Source organism: Panthera uncia, unplaced genomic scaffold, assembly GCF_023721935.1.
Source record: "Panthera uncia isolate 11264 unplaced genomic scaffold, Puncia_PCG_1.0 HiC_scaffold_1766, whole genome shotgun sequence".
In the NCBI taxonomy this organism is placed as follows: domain Eukaryota; kingdom Metazoa; phylum Chordata; class Mammalia; order Carnivora; family Felidae; genus Panthera; species Panthera uncia.
This window is the reverse complement of record NW_026058433.1, coordinates 1-6,907: the sequence shown is the minus strand read 5'-3', so window position 1 is coordinate 6,907 and position 6,907 is coordinate 1. Positions and strand designations below refer to the sequence as shown.

The following is a 6,907-nucleotide window of genomic DNA, read 5'->3' as shown; positions in this document are numbered from 1 at the left end:
AAATGAACATTGCAGCAGAATGCATGTCTGTATATATTGAGAGATCACCCTTATACATATATATTTATATATTTTTATCTATGACCTATCTAATCTGCCTATCAAACCTACCTATCTATATATTTTCAAAAGTTACCATATGTCTGAAACAGTGGTGATGAGTAAGGCCAGTTGAGCCATGCTTTCTTATGGTTAAAGTGCTTCATAAAAGAACCAAAGTCCATTTACAATTTTGGAAGGCAAAGTCTGATTTGTTTTACTGTATATAGTTCAATTGATAAATATCACAATTATTCATAACATTTTTATAGCAGCTTTGAAATGACATTGTGGAAAGAAAAAACATTTGCAAAATATGGATTTTTAAAGTTCATGGTGTGTAGGCACAGATGTTAAGAGCATTGTTTACATTAAAATCAATAACAATGAAAAATGGTTATTTGCTTTGTGATAAAATATTAACAATCCGTTTAATCTTCAGTGAAGAAACTCATTTGGGCAAACAGTTATTTTATAGTTGTTATATGTTACTTTTGGGGGAGAAGGTTGGATGAGTAAAGTATCCAGAGACTTTTTAAAACTAATTTAGGGTGCTGTTTAATATTGAGAGCCCAATCTCTACATGAATAACCAGCTTGCAAATGAGCAAATAGAATGGTTGAGATAAGGAATTGTAAATAATTTAGAAATGTAATAAATAGGCTTAAGTACCTCCTCCTCTTGAAGGAGCAATGCTCTAGGTTTTTTGGTGGCAGTCATTTGGTATTCTACATAATAATTTTGAATTATAGAATTTTGTTTATTGTTCTTTTTGAAGAAATAAAATCTTGGCACATCTTTAAAAAAAAGAAAAAAGAAGGAAATGTTCTGCAAATATTTAAAGAGCCTTCATAAGCATGAGCACAGTGATAAAGTCCGATAAACCTTCATGTCATGCATTTATTTGAGTGCTACGTTCTAAGGTCTGTACACCGATTATCTTCTTTAATCCCACCAAAACACTTTAAGGAAGAAATTTCACAAATGTAAAAATTAAGGCAGGAAGATTAAGAAACTTACCCAAATCTCTGCAGCTTGTAAATGGCAGAGTGGACATTTGAGTCCAGGTGTATCTGACTCAGATCCAAGCTCTCAGCTATCTACTGTCTCCCAAATGGCAGAAGTCCTGCTGCCACTACTAAGCATCAGTCATTATTACCAAAGATTGTTTGGGTACTTCTTTATAGTGCAAACATCATGTGTAAAACATTCCCAAAAGTTTCCTCTGTACAAAAAAAGGCACTTGCCAGAGGAAGTATCCCTATACATTAATTGCCAACAACAAATCTTTATAATTAATCTATAATTTTTGTGCAATAGATGATCTTTAAGCAAGTATCTTTTATAAGTAGAATATGAGTAATGCAATCTGCATAAAAATAGTCATGATGTGTGATAAGGATATAGGTGACTTGCTTTGGGGAGCTGACAGAGGGGAACAGGTATGTACACAAACACATGCACATGCCTTGGAAAAGTAGCCTTGCTATCACGAGAGAGACGGAAGCACAGTACGTGCTAGTTTCATTTCTAGCCTTGTACAAAACCTTGTTGATATATTTTTAACCTGTATTTATTTAATTTAATTTAATTTAATTTAATTTAATTTACCTATCTATCTATATTTAAATTGAAATTAGTTAACATATAGTGTAACCTTGGCTTCAGGAATAGAACCCAGTGATTCATCTCTTACATATAACAAGTGCTCATCCCAGAAAAGTGTCCTCCTTAATGCCCATCACCCATTTAACCCATCCCCCCCATCGACCTCCCTTCTAGCAACCCTCAGTTTGTTCTCTGGATTTAAGAGTCTCTTATGGTTTGCCTTCCTCTCAGTTTTTATCTTATTTTTCCCTTGCCTTCCCCTATGTTCATCTGTTGAGTTTCTCAAATTCCACATATGAATGAAATCATATGATATCTTTCTCTGACTTACTTATTTCCCTAACGACTTGTTAATATTGAAAGGCTCAAGCCTGGTGACCTGAGCTAGGTTATTACATAATCCTCTCTTGAGGCTGTGGCTGAATTGTGATGGAATTTTGGACCACGCCTGCCTCATTTCCCCGCATGATAGCCCATAAAGCTCTAGAGGTGTCAATTCTTCCTCCTAGCAGATAAGCAATACCTATCGGTGGACCTTTATTGCTTCCCCTCTGGGCTTCAGGAGCAGAGCTACCACCCTCCACATCTTTTAAAATGCAGTATGTTAGAAATGCAATCAGTTTGCACCCACCAGCACCTCCCTCCTTCTCCAGTTCCTAACCAAAGCTCTGGATATTCACAAATCATTATGACTGCTTAATTTCAGAGAATTCTGCTGAATTGCCTCTACATTTCTCTGGATTGGTAAATAGGGATGAGCCTAGCTGCCCACAACAGCTGCAAGCCCCAGTAACTATGAAAGCGTGGTCTGTATCTGCATCCCAACCTACACTGACTGGGTGGACCCAACAACAGGAAACTGTCTGTGGGGCTCTGAATTTTCCTTCTGTAGTGTCATATTCTCTGAGCCCAGGAACTAAAGGAAAACAGAGCCATTGCCTTGTTGCCACGGCAACCAAGCAGGTGCTCTGAATCTGGTGGTTCTTAACAAAATGCTCAATTTCTCCTCGCTGGGAGGCAGAGGTTGTTTTAGCTAGGGCAGAAGTTAGATTGCAAGTGCTCAGAACTAGAACAGTGTTTGCCATGTGGCATCAGGAGGTCAGACACACCAGCGAAATCAGACTCCATTAGGGAAAGCTTACAATTGGAAAGCTGGCAAGACAAAGAACTAATACTTAACCCAAATCCAGAGGTTGAGATTGCAGAACCAGGGTTTGAGATTCAGGCAAACTGGAGTTCATTTTACGGAAAGGTAGAATGCAAAGAAAGGTATCCAAGGGCACTGCTGTAAAGAACCTCAATGTGTTTGTAAGTGAAACCAAGACAGTATGAAACATAAACATTTGGGGGCGCCTGGATGGCTCAGTCGGTTAAGCGTCCGACTTCGGCTCAGGTCATGATCTCATGGTCAGTGGGTTCAAGCCCCGCGTCGGGCTCTGTGCTGACAGCTCAGAGCCTGGAGCCTGCTTCAGATTCTGTGTCTCCCTCTCTCTCTGACCCTGCCCCGTTCATGCTCTGTCTCTCTCTGTCTCAAAAATAAATAAACATTAAAAAAATTTAAAAAAAAAGAAACATAAACATTTGTCAGCTTCATAGCAAAGTGTAGCCTTCTATCTCCTATCCAGCTCTTACGTGAGTTAAAATAGGCTTTGTTTCTAGTTTCAGGCCTGGGGTATACATGGTGAATCATATTATGGAAAAGCTCCTTCCTCAAGTTATGATATTATCTTGGTCTACTTTGGTCTACTTTGACCTCTGCTTCACCACAAACTCACTGAAATCTTAAGCCCCTTCCTTCAGAAGGTCTTCTGTCTCAAAGTTTCGCAGATAAGCCTCAGACAAGGTCCTAATCAGCTCTTACTTAAGGCTCTGCAGACCTAAATGCAGTCTGACTGGCAAACAACCATACCAATAAACAAAAATCTAAATTCCTTGTCTTCAAGGCTTATCTCATCAGTTTCATCCTATTACCACAGCCTCCCATGTTTACCTCCTTTCAGCTTCACCAGTCTTTTTGTTCCTCAATCATCCCTACTTCCCACATCACCCATAAACCCAGGCCCTGCCCCAAATCCTGCATTTTATAGCTTTCCTTCCTCCATGCCACTCCCTATAGAATGAGGTCCACAGGCCAAGGGATGTGCCTATCAAAATCCAGTATCTCTCACTCTTCTAAATCACACATGAGATTGCTAGGACCACAGAAAGCTTTGTCCAAACAGCATCAAGCCTCCTCCTAGAGCCTGCAAGGACCTCTTCTGAGGTCTACCCTCCTGAGGCAACCACTCCCACTGGTATGTACATCTGTAGAGTCTGTGTTACAAGCATATCATGGAATATAATGAAATAAAAAATAATTATTAAATAACATGTTTCGTTAGGTCTGTCCAGAAATAAAGGGTCAAATTAAAAGCAGTGTCTTCAACTGTGCCCTGAAGGTCAACTCATTAAGGCTCTGTTAAACCAGAAAGACAGGGAACCTCAGAGCTCAACTTTCCCTCAAGACACCTTGACTGGTCTCCCCTTCAGTCAATGGACTCTGGGTCTATTTAGTTCTAGAAACTGGGTGAGTTTTCATTGTAGCACTGATGTCAGTTTTCCAGCTCTCAAATTTTCTGTTATCCAAATCAAGCAATGCCTGATAGTTCTCCATGTATCTTTCCCCTAAAATACTATGGGTACATCGCGGCCAATACACTCTAACTGCTATTCTGATTTTGATGTCCATTGTGTTAATTATGTACATCTTGCCTCTGAGAATTAAGTCCTGCCATAGGTCTCTGTCATTCTGGAATCCCATTATCCTCATTAATATTAGGCAGCCTAATTTCCATTCCACATCTACAAGCATCACTTGCAGAGAACAGGCACCACTAAGCTTCCTAAAGAAACTGGAATACCCAGCACTAGTATATTTCCTATTGCCTTAGAGATAGGAGTGAGCTCTGAGTCTTTCAGGGAACATAATCAGCAACAGGTTCTCAGGTTGTACATAGTAAATCCATTCTAATATTCTTGCCTTCCTGATCCATATGTCCTCACTGCTCAATATAATGCCAATACAACTGGCAACTTCACCTCACATACCCTGGGCCATTGTCATGACCAAGTTTAAAGAAGCCAACCTGACAGTTTGTTTAGAGCAACTCTAGGTCCTGGAACATTGAATCCTGAGTCATGGAAGATACCCCCATACCTGTGACTTCTCTCCTGTCCAGCCTTATATTCCCCTGATCTGATATTCTCAAAATTCACTCCTATACATATTCCCTTGTTCTCTGCTAATATATGTAATGGCCAGATTCTGTCATTTAATAGGTAGTCTGTTTCTTCCCTAAGCAGGGACTGTACCCTTTCTCTCAGGCTATGCTGAATTATGACCCTGGTTATTGGCCTGGATGTGATGAGTTGTGGCAGAAGCAGCTTTTAAAGAGAACAAGTATCATCTTATTAGGCACCTGCTTTAGGTGAGGGCATTGTACAGATTTAGGAAAGGGGAGGGTGTTTTCCTTTAGCAAAGGAAACAGATATATTCCACTGTCCCAGGAATATTTCAGGGAAATTTTTAGTTGAGGGTTCTTAGGTTTACCCATTTAAATATCCTCATAACAGATTTTTTTGTGCCCTCTTTCCTACCTGGCTCCTGGTTTTAATATAGTATATACATATTAAGCTACAAATTTAAATTCCTTTATATCTTTACTGTGCTTATAATTAGAATCTGGATCTGATTTTCAACCCATTCTACCCTGAGGCCAGACTGCCATTGATCCTGCTGGTTTTCAGAGGATCCCTTAAGTTAGCCATTAGCTGCCCAGAGTATATAATTTTATTTTATTTTTTTTTTCTTTAAGAATTCAGTTTTTTATTGAACAGTTTACAGAAGAGGTTTATTCAAAAAGACCAAAGCCTATGTCATCATCAGACTCCTCTGATTCTTCTTTCTTTGTTTCCACTTTCTTCTCAGCTGGCACAGCCATGGTAGAAGGAGCAGTGCAGTGCCAGCTGCTGGGGCAGGTCCATCAACTCCTACAGTGCAGATGAGGCTCCCAATATTGACATTGGCCATGGCCTTTGCAAACAAGCCCATCCAGAAAGGTTCAACATTTATACCTGCTGCTTTAATAAGGACATTGATCTTATCCTCTGAGACTGTCACCTCATCATCATGCAGGATGAGGGCCAGTAGATGCAGGCGAGCTCCTAGACAGAGGCCATGGTGTGGGAGACTGCTGAGTGGGCGCTGCTGGGCCACACCCCAATGCAGATTTCCCTGGGAGGAGTAAAGATGGTGGAAAAGTAGGGGGGTTGGGATTTCCCCTCATCCTTCCAACACAATTGTATACAGGTTAGATCACTTGGAACACAGGCACAAAAACAGACACATAGACCAATGGAATAGAATAGAAACCCCAGAACTAGACCCACAAACGTATGGCCAACTCATCTTTGACAAAGCAGGAAAGAACATCCAATGGAAAAAAGACAGTCTCTTTAACAAATGGTGCTGGGAGAACTGGACAGCAACATGCAGAAGGCTGAAACTAGACCACTTTCTCACACCATTTACAAAAATAAACTCAAAATGGATAAAGGACTTGAATGTGAGACAGGAAACCATCAAAACCTTAGAGGAGAAAGCAGGAAAAGACCTCTCTGACCTCAGCCGTAGCAATCTCTTACTCGGCACATCCCCAAAGGCAAGGGAATTAAAAGCAAAAGTGAATTACTGGGACCTTATGAAGATAAAAAGCTTCTGCACAGCAAAGGAAACAACCAACAAAACTAAAAGGTAACCAACGGAATGGGAAAAGATATTTGCAAATGACATATCGGACAAAGGGCTAGTATCCAAAATCTATAAAGAGCTCACCAAACTCCACACCCGGAAAACAAATAACCCAGTGAAGAAATGGGCAGAAAACATGAATAGACACTTGTCTAAAGAAGACATCCAGATGGCCAAGAGGCACATAAAAAGATGCTCAACATCGCTCATCAGGGAAATAAATCAAAACCACACTCAGATATCACCTCACGCCAGTCAGAGTGGCCAAAATGAACAAATCAGGAGAGTATAGATGCTGGAGATGATGTGGAGAAACGGGAACCCTCTTGCACTGTTGGTGGGAATGCAAATTGGTGCAGCCGCTCTGGAAAGCAGTGTGGAGGTTCCTCAGAAAATTAAAAATAGACCTACCCTATGACCCAGCAATAGCACTGCTAGGAATTTATCCAAGGGATACAGGAGTACTGATGC

The 6,907-nt window shown here is 40.4% G+C and overlaps 1 pseudogene; it reads right to left on the bottom strand.

Moving 5' to 3' along the window:
• Window positions 1-5,537: 5,537 nt before the first annotated feature.
• Window positions 5,538-5,865, bottom strand: LOC125917373 (60S acidic ribosomal protein P1-like; annotated as a pseudogene).
• Window positions 5,866-6,907: the final 1,042 nt, after the last annotated feature.